The sequence below is a fragment of the Pteronotus mesoamericanus genome, unplaced genomic scaffold, assembly GCF_021234165.1.
Source record: "Pteronotus mesoamericanus isolate MK-2021 breed Mesoamerican mustached bat unplaced genomic scaffold, CSHL_Meso_final contig_90, whole genome shotgun sequence".
NCBI lineage: Eukaryota > Metazoa > Chordata > Mammalia > Chiroptera > Mormoopidae > Pteronotus > Pteronotus mesoamericanus.
Genome location: NW_026555277.1, coordinates 8,690,976 through 8,706,522, shown reverse-complemented (window position 1 = coordinate 8,706,522; position 15,547 = coordinate 8,690,976). Strand labels below are relative to the sequence as shown.

The following is a 15,547-nucleotide window of genomic DNA, read 5'->3' as shown; positions in this document are numbered from 1 at the left end:
GAGAAGGTGACATTCCAGCAAAGACTTGAAGGAGATGAGGGAATGAGCAATGCAGCTTCTCTGAGGGAAAAGCTTAGACGGAAGGATCACTGGAAAAGCCCTGAGACGGAAGCATGTCTGACCTGCTTGTGGAGCTGTGAGGAAACCGGTTTGGATGGAAGGAGTGAAGAAAAGGGAGAAGGGTGGGAAAGCAGGACTGGAAGGCAATGGGGACTGGCTGTTCCAGCTCTTGTAGATCTGGTCCTTTGAATAGAGGAGGGATTTAGGGAAGAATTTTGAACAGAGGAGGGCTGTGACCTACCTATATTCAAAGAATTATTCCTCATTCTGGTGTGATGGACTCTGAGGAGTCAGGAGGAAGGGGAAGGAGGGAGAGCAGTTAAGAGACCACTGTTCAATAGTAATCCAGGCGAGAGAGAATGGTACTGTGGACTGGGTGATACCGATGGAGGGTGAAAAAGTGGTCATATTTTGAATATATTTTGAACATGGAACAAATAAAGTTTCTGGACTTAACTGGATGTGGGAGTGTGAACAAAGGAAAAGCAGGCAAAGATGACTGCAAGGTCTTTGGCCTGAGCAGATGGAAGGATAGAATTGCCATTAACTGAAATGGGGAAGATTATTAGTGGACTGCTAGTGGGTAGAAAAGCTCAAGTTCAACTTTGAATGTGTTGAGTCTATTAGTTGGAAATTTCCAAACACACACAAAAGTAGATTCGTCCAGTGAATACCATCGCTGCCTCAAAAGCTATCACATCTGTTATTTTTTTACTCAGGTATTTTAAAACAAAACCTGGGCAACATATAGCGTTACCCACAAGTACCTTGGCATATATCTCTAACAGATCAGAATTTTTGTTTTTGTTTTTAACAAAACCACAGTACTTCACTAAGACTTGCCTGGATTTAGGCAAATACAATATTGTATTATAAAATCTGGATTTTTTTTCCCCTAAAAGATAAACTGGGAGGAATTACCTTGTGAAAGAATTGTTTTCAAATAACTCATTAAATACTAGTTTGAAGTATGCTTATATGATACATAATGTAATGTAGAGAAATTAAATATACATATCCAAACTTTTTAGGCTATTGCATAAAAGAATAGTTAATTGCTTTGTAAGGACTCATAATAAGAAAGCATGTTCCCATCCTTGGAAGCGTAAAATCTAAAGGATTAGAAATAGGAACAAAGTGCTGAGAGGATTTGGAGTGAAAGGTCTGAGTAGTGCCTGGAATTCCGGGAATGTCTGGAAGGTTTGAGGATTTGTGCCTGTGTTTGGGTTTGCGTGTGTGTGAGCGTGTTTGTGTTTCACCTTTCTTGGGGGAGAGGTAGCTTAAGGCTTTCAAACAGACACACATACAGAGAATGGCACAAACCCCCATGGCCTGATCCCGCAGATTCAGCTGTTATCAATGTTTTGCCACATTGGTTCTACTTATTCCTTTTGAAATTTTGTCATTGCTATTAAAGAGTATTCTATTTTAAAATAAATTTAAAGAACATTTGTAAGAATAGTGCAAAGAACTCCCATATACCCTTCACCCTATTAACTAGTTGTTAGTATTTTGCCACAGTTAATTTTATCATATTTTTCTGAACCATTTGAGAGTAAGTTGTAAATATGCCTTTTTACCTTTAAATATGTAATGAGCTAATCTACACCTCTTGATACTCAACTACAGTTAAACCTCTTCACAAACACTTCAGTTCTTGAACAATTTGGTTCTTGAACAAGTTGTTCATGGAAAAAATGTCTCAATTGTCTTAACAAAACTTTGGGTCTTGATTCTCTACCCAACAGCCCTCTCATGCTGATACCTGTATGATCAATCATGTGACTCTCAGGAGACAAAGGAGATTCTGTTTTTGAACAAATCACGCCTCGAACAATTTTCTGGAACAAATTAAGTTACAGAATGGAGATTCCATTGTATTGCCAATCATTCCAATAATGCTTTTTATTCCAGCTTTTGTCCTGGTCCAGGATCCAACCAGAGATCATAATTTATATTTGCTTAAGATGTCTCTTTAGCCTCTAGAACCATTCTTTTCCCTTATCTTTTATGACGTTTTAAAGAGTACTGGCCAATTTGGGTATATCTGATGTTTCTTTGTGATTTGATTCAGGTTACACATTTTTTGGCAGAAACACTACGTAAGTTATGATGTTGCCTGGAGGCTGATAATGGTGATTTTTTCCCGTTGTTGGTGAAGTTACTCCTGATCACTTGGCTCAGGTGGGCTGGGCAAATTTTTGCTGCTGTAGCTTTTCTTTAAAAATTAAAAAAAATATATTTTATTTATTTTTAGAGGTGGGAAGGAAGGGAGAAAGGGAGAGAATCATTACTGTGTGGTTGCCTCTCACATGCCCCATACTGGGGACCTGGCCCGCAACCCCGGCATATGCCCTAGACAGGGAATTGAACCCATGACCCTTTGGTTTGCAGGCCAGCATTCAATCCACTGAGTCACACCAGCTAGGGCTGCTGTAGCTTTTTTAAAAAATAGACTTTATATTTTAGGAAAGTTTTAGATTTACAGAAAAATTGAGCAGACAATACAGAGAGTTAAACCAACCCTACCCCACATTTTCTCCTATTATTAACATCTTACATTATTATAATACATTTGTTACAATTAGTGGACCAATATCTATGTATTATTAACTAAAATCCATATGTATTCAGATTTCCTTAGTTTTTACCTAATGTCCCTTTTTTGTTCCAATTATAGTTAGTTGTCTCCTGGGGTTCCTCTGGCTGTATCTGTGTCTCAGAAGTTTCTTGTTTTTGATGACCTTGACAATTTTGAGAAGTATTGGTCAGGTATTTTGTAGGATGTCCCTTTATTGGAATTTGTCTGATGTTTCTCAGGATTAGACTTGGGTTATGGGTTTGGGGAGGAAGATCACAAAAGTGAAGTGCCATTTTCATCACATATCAAAGGCACATACTATCTACATGATTTGTGACTTGATGTTGATCTTGATCACCTGGCTGAAGTAGCATTTGTCAGATTTTTCTAGTGTTACTTTCCCCCTACCCCATCCCCCTTTTTATACTATGCTACTTGGAAATAAGTCACTCTTCACAGCCCACACTTGAAGTAGTAGAGAGTAATGCTCTCCCTCCTCTGAGGCTGAGCATCTCCATAATTTGGAATTCTTCTGCACAGGAGATTTGTCTTCTTACCACGTGGACATACTCAGTCATTTATTTATACCACGGACTCATGGATATCTGTTTTGTATTTTGGATTATAAACTACTACTACTTTATTTAATTTTGTCCATATTGTGTCAGCTTTGGTCATTGGAAGTTATTTTTTTCTTTAACTTAATTTTTAAAATTTGCTTCTCATTTATTCTATTACAGTTGTTCCAATTTTTCTCCCTTTGTCCTACCCTTTGAGACAGCATGATGGAACTGGAGACTATGATGCTAAGTGAAATAAACCAGTTGGTGAAAGGCAAATGCCATATGATATCACTCATAAGAGGAATCTAATGAACAAAATAAAGTAATAAGCAAAAAGCAGAATCAGAGACATGGAAATGGACTGCAGACTGACAGTTGCCAGAGGAAAAGGGTAGGGGAACTGGTAGAAAGAGGGGAAGGGAGTAGTCAAAGGCCATGAATGGAAGTTCTTTGAGTTAGCTCCTGGGACATATTCCCAACAATGTGGTTTTGTTTTGTTTTTTTGAACACCTTTCTGGTACCAGAAGATACTTCAGACTCATTTTGTGTATTTCCTGCCCCAGTCCTAGAATCAGCCACTTCTCCAAGGAGTCCTGGTTCCTTTTAAATGAGAATGGTACATTGCCCTGGCTGGTGTGGCTCAGTGGTTTGAGTGCTGGCCTGCAAACTCAAATTAAAAGGTAGCCAGTTCGATTCCCAGCCAGGGCATATGCATGGGTTGCGGGCCCGGTCTCCAGTTGGGGGTGTGCCAGAGGCAACTGATTGATGTATCTCCCGCACACTGATGTTTCTCTTCCTCTCTTTCTCCCTTCTACCTTAGAGAAAGAAAAGGGGGAGAGAACAGTACAGATGCTCAACTTACAATGGGGTTATGTCCTAATAAATCCAGCATAAGTTGAAAATAATGTAATTTGAAAATGTATTTAATATACCTAACCTACCAAACATCATAGCTTAGTCCAGCCTACCTTAAATGTACTAAGAACACTTACATTAGCCAACATTTGGGCAAAATCATCTAACACAAAGCCTATTTTATAGTACAGTGTTGAATACTGTACTGAAAGTGAAAAACAATGGTTGTATGGATATTTATCATTAACATACATAGCTGAAAGCACTAGGGATATAAAGAATGTTTGAAGAATTGAACTAAAATTACTTGCATCACAAGAGAGTATCATACTGCATATCACTAATCTGGGAGAAGATTAAATTCAAAATCTGAAGTATGATTTCTACTGAATGCATACCACTTTCACACCATCATAAAGTTAAAAATTCTAAGTTGATCATTGTATATTGGCGACTGTATTAGAAACAAAGACATGGGTGCTAGGTATGCTTGTTGCGCCTGGGGTGTTTGCTGCAGTATTTTAAAGTAAAAACAAATACCTGGCATCATGTCATTTAATACCCCCCCCCAAAATCTATATGTGTCTGTTAAAAATAAAGATATTTTCTTAAATAACTAAAATGTCAAAATAGTCTGTTGCTGCCACAACAAATTTCCATGAATTTAGTGACTTAAAACAGAAATTTATTCTCTCACAGCTCTGGAGGCCAGAAGTCTGAAATCAGGCTCTCCAAAGGACCTCATTCCCTCAGAGGTTTCTAGGGAAGTATCCTTTCCTGGCCTCTTCCACCTTCTGGTGGCTCCAGGCATTCCTTGGCTTGTAGGCACATCACTCTAATCTCCATCTCTGTGGTCACATTGCATCCTCCTCTTTGTGTCTTCTCTGTGTCTGTCACATCTCCCTCTATTTCATAAAGGACACATCATTGGACTTAGGGCTCACTGAGATAATCCAGGAAAATTCCTTAAATCCTTCCCAAATCATCCTCTTAAAAAATCTTAATCATGGCTTTTACCATAGTATAAGGAAACATGTTCCTGGAATTAGGGCGTAGAAATACTCTTTTTTTGGTGGGGAGGCACCACTCAGTCAACTACAATAATAAAAATTAATGGTTTCTTAACACTGGCTATGTTCTTATATCCCCAGTCCATATTCAGATTTCTTCATTTTTTCAAAAATATTTTTTTACAGTTTGTTTGAATCCAACCAAGGTCCAATCATTGCATTTGATTATGTCTCTTAACTCTTCTATAATCTAGAACACCTCAGTCTTTTTTTATACCTTGAAATCGTCAAAGAAACAAGGTCACTTATTTGTACATTGGCCTACATTCTGGCTTTGTCTGATTGCTTTCTTGTAGTGGTTAATTATTTCTATTTCCTATAACTTGGAAATTGGAGCCAAAAGCTTGATTAGATTCAAATTCAACTTTTAACTTTTTTGACAAAAATATAGTACATAAATATTACTGTGTAGTTCAAATTGCATCACATCAGGCGACTTAATTTATAGCTGTCCCACCTTTCAGGATCTAAGATTATTTAAAATATACAGATGATGGCGAACATCCTTCCAGTGTACACTTCCATCAATCCTATAATGAGTTCAGCATCCATCAATGACTATTGCCTAAATTATTTAAGCATTCTTGCTCTGGTCTATATGGTTTTCATTGGGTTAGTTTCATCTTTTATTGCCCCCTTTATTTCTATATCATACTGTTTAGAATAAAGATCTTTTCACCCCCCTGCTCTGTTTAGATATTAAAATCCATTAGGTTTAGGGATATTTGAGACTGAGGGGGCACGACCTATCTTGCTTGAGGAGATAAGGAATTGAGGTACTGTCCACACGTGAAGCCCATAAAACAGGTGTTTACAATTGTACCTGGGTGGTTTGGAGTTAGGGGACGTTTGGTTGGAGGGAAACAGTGGATCTGGCAGTCTCACCTTCCCTGGGGTCAAACTCAAAGACTTAAACTTGAAAGGACACTAAGAAGATTCTTTAGTAAAGCCCGAGATATCTGATTTTAGAAGGGTGAATTAAGGCACGGCCAAAGTCCAAGCGGGTCTGGGGAAACCACTGTAGGGAGAATCCTGGAGGGAGCCTTTCAGGGACTTAGTCTCTGGACTACAACTCCCAGAATCCCGCTGCAGAGTCCCTCCTCATTGAAGCTACTGCGCGTGCGCGAGGCCGGTGACGGCCTGCCTAAGGTCCCACAATCTCCGAGATTCCGCGCGTTTAGCTCCCTCCCGCCGAGATCGCCCCTTCCAGGCCCTCGGTCTGTCCACTGGGGGCGCGCGCAGTGCGTGGCAGGCGGTAGCGGCGCTGGCGGCTGAGAGCGCGGGTCGCGTACCAGTGCGTGGTTGCTAGGGGCGCCTGAGCCCGCCCGCTCGCCGAACAGGCCTGGGGAGGAAGCAACGCGGAGCCGGCGCCGAGCTGGAGCGAAGCTGGGTCCGCTAGGTGAGTGTGGGTGCGGAGCAGGGGGAACGACCCTCCGCCGGCCCAACTCTTCCTTCCCTCTCTCTGCCTGGGTCGCTTCACGCAGGTCCCCAGCCCTCCGGCCCATTCTGCCCCAGTCCCACTCCTGCCCGCCACCTCTCCATCTCCTAGGAGGCCAGGGGGCCTCGGCCTTCCACTGTCGAGGACTTCACGCCTCATCGGAACCCGGCTCCCCCGCTGCACCGCCCGCGAACTTAGGTCCGCTTCTGGGTACCCGAACCCTGCAGCGTACCCTTCCCCTAGGCCCCCGTGCCTTCGTTTTCCCGCCGCTCTGCGGTTTAAATTCTCCCTCGGGTGTGAGCCCAAGCCTCTCTCAGCCTTCATGGCTGAATTTATCATGGATACCCACTTTTTTTCCTTCCCCACGTTCAATATCTATAGAAAAATACTTTCCTAAACTGTAGCGATTCAAACAGCATCTGAGATCATGTGGAATTTAACTCTTCTTTTACCCATCCATTCATCCCTTCATTTAATTAACAAATATTTAATGATCCAGGGCACTATGGAAGGCGCTGGGAGGATACAGTGGTGAACAAGACAGGTGTGTTCACGGAACTTGTAGTTTAGGGGAGATTTTAATAAATTAAACAAGCATTTGCCATGCTGTGTGCTGTGTGCTCTGATAAAACATTAGAAAGGTGTTTAACCCAGACTCATTTGGAACACAATTATCCCCATTCTCTGGCCTTCACAATTCTCTTCTGGATCTAGGAGATGTTTTAATCCTCCCTTCTTTATGGAGTCATCCCTCAGATACTCCAAAAGACATCTTCCTTAACCTCAGCACCTGTTGATTTAGCCAATCAACAAGCTGCCCCTCCTCTGGATAGTTCCTTCTTCATCAACACCCACAGGGTCACTAAAATCAGAAACATTCCAGACTGCTCGTGTCTCATTCTCCCTACATCTTCTCTGCCACCAGGTTTGGTCACCCCATCATCCTTTTCTCTAAACCCTATTCCCACTGTAGAACCACCGTAAATTCCTTATCTGTAGCCTGCTCCCCAGTTTTCTCATTGGCTCCCTGCCCCCAGGCTAAAGTCATTCCTATTCAGTCCATACACTTGCCACTACAGTGGTCTCAGGCACAAATCTGATGCTGCTTTCCTGATAAGTATCTGTGGTTTTCCTACAACATGGTTTTAAATGGTCTTATTCATGTATCCTGAAAAGAATTTTTAAAACCATGTGTTACTTGCACATCTTAAAGTTGAGCTCTAAAATTTTTCTTAACAAAGTTTAAAAAGTTTTTTTCTTAAGAGGAGGTAGAAAATACTAAACTTTTTATAAAAAGAACTAAGTTGAGGGTTAACTGTAATTGGAGTAAACTGATTTCATGACTTGATTTGATAAAATAAGCTATAACTATTTTATTTATCTAACTTAACTTTGAGGAGAAAGACACTGGAGTTACACGATGGACCTGCTGAGTTGAACTCCCTGCAGCACATCTAGGTAGGAAGGCCCAGGAGATCATTCTGTAGGTTTGGAGCTCATGACAGAGGTCTGGGTGAGGACAGAAAGTTAAGAATGCAGGAGGTAGATGGAACAGGTTGCTTTGGGAGAGTTTGTGGTAATAATTACAGCTGCTGTTTATCGAGTGTTTACTATGTGCCAGGCAAAGTGAGAAGACTGAGCTCAGAGGAACATCAACAGTGAAAGCATGGTTAGAGGAAGAAGGATGGAAGAAGGAAGGAGAGAATTTTTGACCAAATACAAAAATGAATATGTAAATGAAAAGTCTCTTGTTGAAAACTGTATATCGAGGAAGCCTTCACTTCAGGATCTGTCTGATATCGTAGTTTGGAATTGAGTTTAGCTTCCCCACTAGATTCCTTTATGACCTTGGAAGTGTCTGATCATAGGCTCCTTGGATTTTAGCATGGCATCAGATGCTTTCATCTGTCAGTGAAATACAGAAAAAAATTTCCTGCAGTGTCCTGAATTCTCACCCTCTCCTCTGGCAGAACTTGGAAGCTGGCGTTGGCATTTTGCAACAAATACTGAGCATACTAATTTCTCTCAGGACCCAAAATACAAAAGACATTGTCCTTAGGTACCCTCATTTACTCGTATATGCTGGACAGGCGGTGGGATTCTTGACTGGAGATGTCCAGATTTTTGGTCTGAGGACTCCTTTTTGTACTTCAGAAGCTCTTTGGGGTCTTTTATATATGTATATATTTTAGTGTGGGATATACATATCTACATATATCTTGATATTCACCATAATAAATAGAAATAACCCATTACAACTTAATATAAGTTGCATTTTTGAAAGTATTTTATTTATCTATTTATTTTTAGAGAGAGGGGAAGGGTGAGAGGGAGAGCAACATCAATCAGTTGCCTTTTGTATGCGCCCAATCAGGGATGGAACCTGCAACCCAGGCATGTGCCCTGATTGGGAATCGAATCAGCAACCTTTAGCTTTGCAGAGCAATGCCCAACCAACTGACTGGTCAGCGCTGAATAGCATTATGTAAAGGAAAAATGCTGTTGTTTTGAAAGATTAGTGAGAAGCTGTCTTAATAGAAGACAGCTGGATTTTTATATCTGTTTCTGCATTCAGTTGGTTGTGATGCATTGTTTTGATTGAATTATGAAGAAAATCCATCCTCACACCCATATTTAGTTGGGAAAGGGAGGAGTATTTGTATAACATTTTCAGATAATCGTGGGTATTCTTCTTTGCTACTACACAAAAGGTAACAAAGGGTGGTTTTGTGAAAGTTGCAGTGTGGAATCTCAAATGATATCAGTTAACTTTTCATACTTTGTTACAGTAAAATCCATTGGTCTATCTTTCACTTTGTTGTGTGTTTTTTTTTTGCATGACAAAGTATGATTATCAGAACACCAAGTAATAACATGTAACAGTTCTTACATTCTGTCATATAGTAATTTTGAATAAGAGATACTAAACGGAGCTCCAACAATTAAACTAGTATTCATTGTTCCAACCTTAGCCAGAAAGGACTACTTTTTTAAAAAAGCCTTTATTTAATTATTTTTAGAGAAAGGGGAAGGGAGGGAGAAAGAGGGAGAGAAATATCAATGAGTGGTTGCTCTCGCACGCCCCCAGCCATGGATCTGGTCTGCAGCGTAGGCATGTGCCCTTGACTGGAAATCAAACCAGTGACCCTCTGGTTCTTAGGCCAGTGCTCAATCCACTGAGCCACACCAGCCAGGGCCAGAAAGGACTATTTTAAGGCCGATTGCTGCTTTACACAGTAGCTGCTATTTACTACTTTTTGATAGATAAAGCCCCTGGCCTCCAAGGAAGCTTTAGGGGGGAAAAATTTTAATCCCTTTCCTTCTTAAAAAAGAAAGTGTTTCTTACTATATCTAAGAAGGAGAAAATAGGATTGTCATATATGCATATATGTTGCTTGAGCTAAAGGCATAGGAAAAATAAACAATGTATATCCATTAAATTTTTAAGAAATATGAGGTAAAAAGATGAAACCTTTGGGTAAGTTCTGAGTTTGTACAGAGAAGCTAGATTTGCTATTCTCAAAAAGTACAAGGACCTACTATGTAATATACAGATAGCAATTTAATGCCTTTCCACAAGAATATAACTCAAGCTTTGCAAAAGCTTTGTAGTCCATGGAGACATCTAACATGCCAATCCAGGAAACAGGTGCTCTTTCTTCTTCTCTTACCCATTTATACATTAGTTTTCATGGCTTTCTGGCCAGATGTTGCAGACCAGGGCTAAGAGGTTATCCAGGAGTTCATCCCTGTTCTGCCGGAAGTAGGTCTGGAAGATGGGCATCTTCTCATGCGTGTCCTCCACTTCAGTGCTCTAACTGCTGTGGGATCCTAGAGCCGCAGCTTCCTTGGTCTTGAACTCCTCCCTCAGCAGGTGGTGCTCCTCAATTTCAACTTGTGCCTCTTTCTGTCCGCTTCAGCCTCTGGTTCTTTCACTCGCAGGCCTTGGACGCCTTCTCAGCAGCCTGCTTCTCGGCCTGCAGCAGCTGCTGGATGCCCTGCAACTGACTGGCCATGGTGGCAGTGGCTTGAGAGTGTAGGTGTGTGGCCTAAATCCCCTCGATCGCCCCACAGGTCAGTTGGCCCAGCTGCCTAAGACCTGTGCCTCACCATTGGTTGTCTTTCACATTGACCTGCTCTCTTACCTATGCATGATTCAGTAACATTGTGTGAGAGGTGTTTGGAAAATACAGATTCACTGAATTATGCAGATCTTCCAAATGCTGTCACATTTTATTATACAATATTGAAAAGTCATTGTCACCCTACTCAGGAGGAAAATAGTTAAGCATAGAGAAACTCTCAAGGTCATGGTGGCAGAGACAACTTTGCCAAAATTCTAATTTTCCCTTGGAAGCTCAAATTTTATTATTGGCAACAAATACTGTCAGTTGTTTTCCTTGAAGTGACAGGCTTTGGGGTTTTTTCCCTCCCTAGAAAATACCTGCCAAGTACCACAGTCTGACTAACCCACCATTTGTGTGCCATTCAGTCTTTCAAGTAAACATGGTGTTCTGCAGATTTTTGCAATTCAGATGATTTTTTCCTGAGACAACCGTCGTCTTCTGTATGCCACACAAGCATTATATGTACTTTGTCACACAGACTCTTAAAAAGACGTACTGCGGATTGAGGCTTAATTTTTACTGTGTCGTCAAGGATGTTCTTAGGTAAAGCTGGCACTTGTTCGTTCACTGTGCGGTGAAGAAGCGTGCGATGATGAAGGATCTTCCTTGGTGCCATTCTCTCGGTCCCTGCTCGGGCACCAGCAGCTTGGCCCCTCATTGCTTTTGCAGTATCAATGCGAAGACCAGCACCATCAAAAAGGCAGACCGTGCCTAAGTTTTGTTATGAATATAGTTTCACCCCACAGAACAGCCGAGAGGGTCTTGGGGTTCCCTCAGGTTCTGTGGACCGTGCTTTGAGGACCACTGCTTTCTAGAGCTCACCTGAGGAGGAGGAAAGACCTTCTGAGGCTGAGAAAGGTCAAGGCTTCAGGAAAGGTAGTCTCCTAACTAGGGTGAGCCTGCACCTATTTTTTTATTTTTCAGTAATTTGTTGATTTCCTTTCCTGGGCCCTCGCTGCTGTGAGCAGTACTTTTCCCTCAGTTTTGCCGGCTCCCTTTCGAGTGCCGAACTGTGGTATGCAGTACTGACCCTCCCTTCTCCCTTAGGGCTGGGTTAGTGACCTTCCTTTCTCAGTAGGACTTTAAGGAATTCATTGCTCCTCCAACTTTCTCTAGGGAGGCTTAGCTTGGTATTTACCTCGTAAGAGAAAATGAGTCTGGTTCCTACACTCCTCCCCATTTTATTTGGTTCCACGTCAGTCAGTTCTATCTTCTAGCATAACTACTGAGCAAACCAAGTAACCTCATGAGAGATCTTGCACACTGCAGGCTCTGAACCATTTCTGATGTCCTGAGTTCCCCTGGTGACCGAGGGAAAACACCTAGATAGAGGAGGAAAAGGAAACTGTGGGTCCCAAGAGTCGCACACGCTCCTGTAATAGAGGAGAGTGATTTAATCAGTGGTAATGAATAATTGCTTTCTGTGGAAATAGATACCTTGTCCAAGCTGTTCTGGGCCTGGCCCCTGGAGACTTGTTGGTTTGGGACAGCAGCCATAGTTTTTCAAGCCTAGGCTGCTCATCGTTCACTCTTACTTAAGGAGGAAGCTGGATGCAAAATTTCCCCACGAAGAGTAGAGGCAGAAAGAGACAGGCAGTTTCTGAATGCCGAATAAAGATGACAGAGCAGGATGTTGAGGTTCCTGAGGTGGGATGCTTTAGGCTGCGAGAGGCTGAAGCCAAGGGAGACTGTCAGGGTGCCACTGGGACCGCCCTGTGCTTGGTGAAGGGGGTGGAGGTTAGGGATCGGGCTGAGCCAGCCCTGCAAATACAAAGAAAGGAATGTTCGAGGCCATATTGTTTATCTTTAGAACGCTCTGTAGTTCTTTTCCCTCCTTTCTTGTCCCTTTAGTCAATTTTTTAAAAGAATGTTTCATTTATTATTTTTAGAGAGAAGGGAGGGGAGGGAGAAAGAAGGAGAGAAACATCCATCGGTCACCTTTCGTTTGTGTCCTGTCCCGACCAGAGACCTACCCCACGACCCAGGCATGTGCCCTTACTGGGAATTGAACCGGTGACCTTCTGCTTTGCAGGACAGTGCCCAACCAACTGAGCCACACTGGTCAGTGCTAGTCCACTTTTTAAAAACAACATTGTGGAGGTATCACTGATGTGGAACATACCCATCACTCCCAAGTGAATCGTTTTTTAAACTTTGTTCTAGGGAGTCTTGGCACCCCCGTGTAGTTGTGGGAGCAGAGTTGGGCAGCTTGCTGAGGAGGAAGCCAAACGAGGGCAGCGACCTTCCCTTTCTACCAGATTAGCTCTGCATTTGTCTGTTACAGAGAACATAGGGCTTCCCTATAAAAACCTTCATGGAGCTCATGAGGCACATCCATGTAAAAAGAGAACAGTGGTAAAAGATAGCTTTTACAAAGTGTCAAATAAGAGGAATGAGTACGTACATAGATATTCATGGAGAGAGTGGGTCTGTTAGGAAAAAAACAGTGGTGAGGAGAATATGATAAAGAATCAGAAAGAAGAGACCTAGTATAATAAAGTCCTGCAGACAGGTTTGAAACATTTATTCCAGGAGTTTAGTGTTAAGACCAACACAGGATGGAATTAAAAAGGGCAGACCCTGTGCCCTGGCTGGTCGGAGCATCATCCTGTGCACCAAAAGGTTGCAGGTTCAATTCCTGGTCAGAGAGCATATCTAGGTTGCATGTTTAATCCCCGGTTGGAGTGCATGCGAGAGGCAATCGGTCGCTGTTTCTGTCTCACATCGATGTTTCTCTCTTCCCCTTCCTCTCTCTCTAAAATGAACAAACCTGTCCTTGGATGAGCATTGAAAAGAGGGGGCAGGCAGATCCTGAAGATACATATTTTAGTTCAGTCTGGATGCTGTTGTAATAGTCCAGATCAGGGTGGTGGTGGAAATGAAAGAGGAAGCATGGTATGAAGAAAGAATCACAGAAGTTTTGTGTCTGGTTTGGCTTTGGAGAATAAGGGCAAAGGAAGAAGTCAGAAGTGACTTAGGTCTTCCCCTTAGATGACTGGGAGAAAGAAGGTTCCACTGAAAGAAATTAGAAGATCAAGGGTGCAGAGCCAGTTTGACAAGCTGGATTGAGGTGGCTGGACATGCACGTGGAAAAGGTGGAACAGAGAGCTGGTGATGAAGACAGGAAGGCTGAGAGAGGTCATGTCTGAAAAGCGACTGTTCTGCAAATAATGGTTGAAATTGTGGGAGCAGATTGGTGTAGGAGAGGGTAAAAGAGAGGCTTTGTGGAAAATTTGGGAGGTGGCCTCAGGAGGAGGAGAAGGTATTATTAAAGGAGTTGAGTGTGGCTGTGACAGAGTTTATGCACTGAGCAAAGTAGCAACCAGGAGAGGAGCGCGTGTTTAATCTGAAGAGTTCCATTTTGTGGCTTTGCTGGTCATACCTTTTGTAGACACATTTGTTTATCCAGCAAATATTTAAGGAACTCTGATTACATTTCCAGGGCTGAGCATATGCTGTGTGAACAAGGTGTTGGTTCTCATTCATTCTGGAAGAGAAGACAGACAAATAGCAAAGGAATGTTTAAGTATTAAAGTTTTCATTTAATGGAGAGCAGGATGCCAGCTAGCGGGGTGGCGAGGTTAGCTGGTGGAGGAAGCAAGCAAACAGGAAAAAGGACTCACGGACATGGACAACAGTGTGGTGATCGCTGAGGGGAGGGGGGAATAGGCGGACTAAATGGTAATGGGAAAAAAATACAGCAAAGAGTAAATTAAAAAATAAAATTTTCATTTAAAAATTAGGTTTTTGACGAGAGGATTAATTTGTATAGTTCAGAAATTAAAATGATAGAAAAGAGTATATGCAGAGAAGTCTCATGCACCGTTGGTAACCTGATTTTGAAAAATCAGTTCCTGGCCCTAACCAGTGTGGCCCTGTTCTTTGGGCGTTCGTTGTCCCTCAAAGCAAAAGGTCACTGGTTTGATTCCCAGTCACATGCCTGGTCACATGCCTGGGCACATGCCTGGATTGCCGGTCAGGTCCCCTGTCAGGGCATGTACAAGAGGCAACCAATCGATGTTTCCCACATTGATATTTCTCACCCTCTCTTCCTCCTTTCCCCTTGTTCTAAAAAAAATAAGTAAGTCTTAAAAAATCCGTTTGTTTATCCTTCCAATGTTTCTTTAGGCACTAAGGAGGCAATATTAATACATAATAATTTTAGATAGTAGAAGAATGAAACAGACTGGAACAAGGTAATGTAATAGGGAATGATTGGGGGTGTTGCAGTGTTAGGGTAGACAAGCTCTTGGAGGTGGTGATATTAGCCGAATACTAACTGACCTGGCCGTTCAGCCATCTGAGTGGTTTCGAGGGAACAGGCAAGACCCCGAGAGCATGCCTGGCGAGGGGGAAGCGTGGCAGATAAGGTCAGAGGGAGAGTCAGGAGTTAGGTCACATAGGCCTGGCAGCCATCCAGTGGCTTTAAGCTGCCTTTAAGAAGAGCACCATGGTCCCTGTCTGGAGAATAGACTGTAAAAGTGATAAGAGAAGCAGGGACACCAGCTGGTGGGAGATGATGGTTATTTGGACTGAGGCGAAAACTGGAGATGGAGGAGGGTACATAGATTCAAGGACACATATTTGAAGCTGAGGAGAATAGATGGATTCAAGACACATATTTGAACTTGGAAGGGCTTGCTGATGGATTGAGCGAGTGGTAGTGAAGACCTGCCGAGAGCAGGGTGAAACCATTACCGTGGGGCATGTGGGGAGTTTCGGCATTTCATAAATACTGCCCCTGCGACTTAGCCCCTCTGCCTGGATTTGGTTTTCTTTAATCGAAGTCTTTTTTGTGCAGTTGCATCTTATTTCCTCTCTGACCCTAAAAGGTTAATTGTAGAATGGGACTG

General features: G+C 42.4%; 1 protein-coding gene and 1 pseudogene across 1 annotated transcript in view; one reads left to right on the top strand and one right to left on the bottom strand.

The window, feature by feature from the left end:
* Nucleotides 1–6,386: 6,386 nt before the first annotated feature.
* The window catches only part of TTLL4 (tubulin tyrosine ligase like 4), a 35,449-nt gene continuing 26,288 nt past the window's right edge, over nucleotides 6,387–15,547 (top strand). Inside the window, exon 1 of the mRNA XM_054585654.1 lies at nucleotides 6,387–6,528. The gene's annotated coding sequence lies outside the window, so the exon portion shown is untranslated. The remainder of the gene's footprint in view (nucleotides 6,529–15,547) is intronic.
* On the bottom strand, nucleotides 10,235–10,583 carry LOC129080343 (V-type proton ATPase subunit G 1-like; annotated as a pseudogene).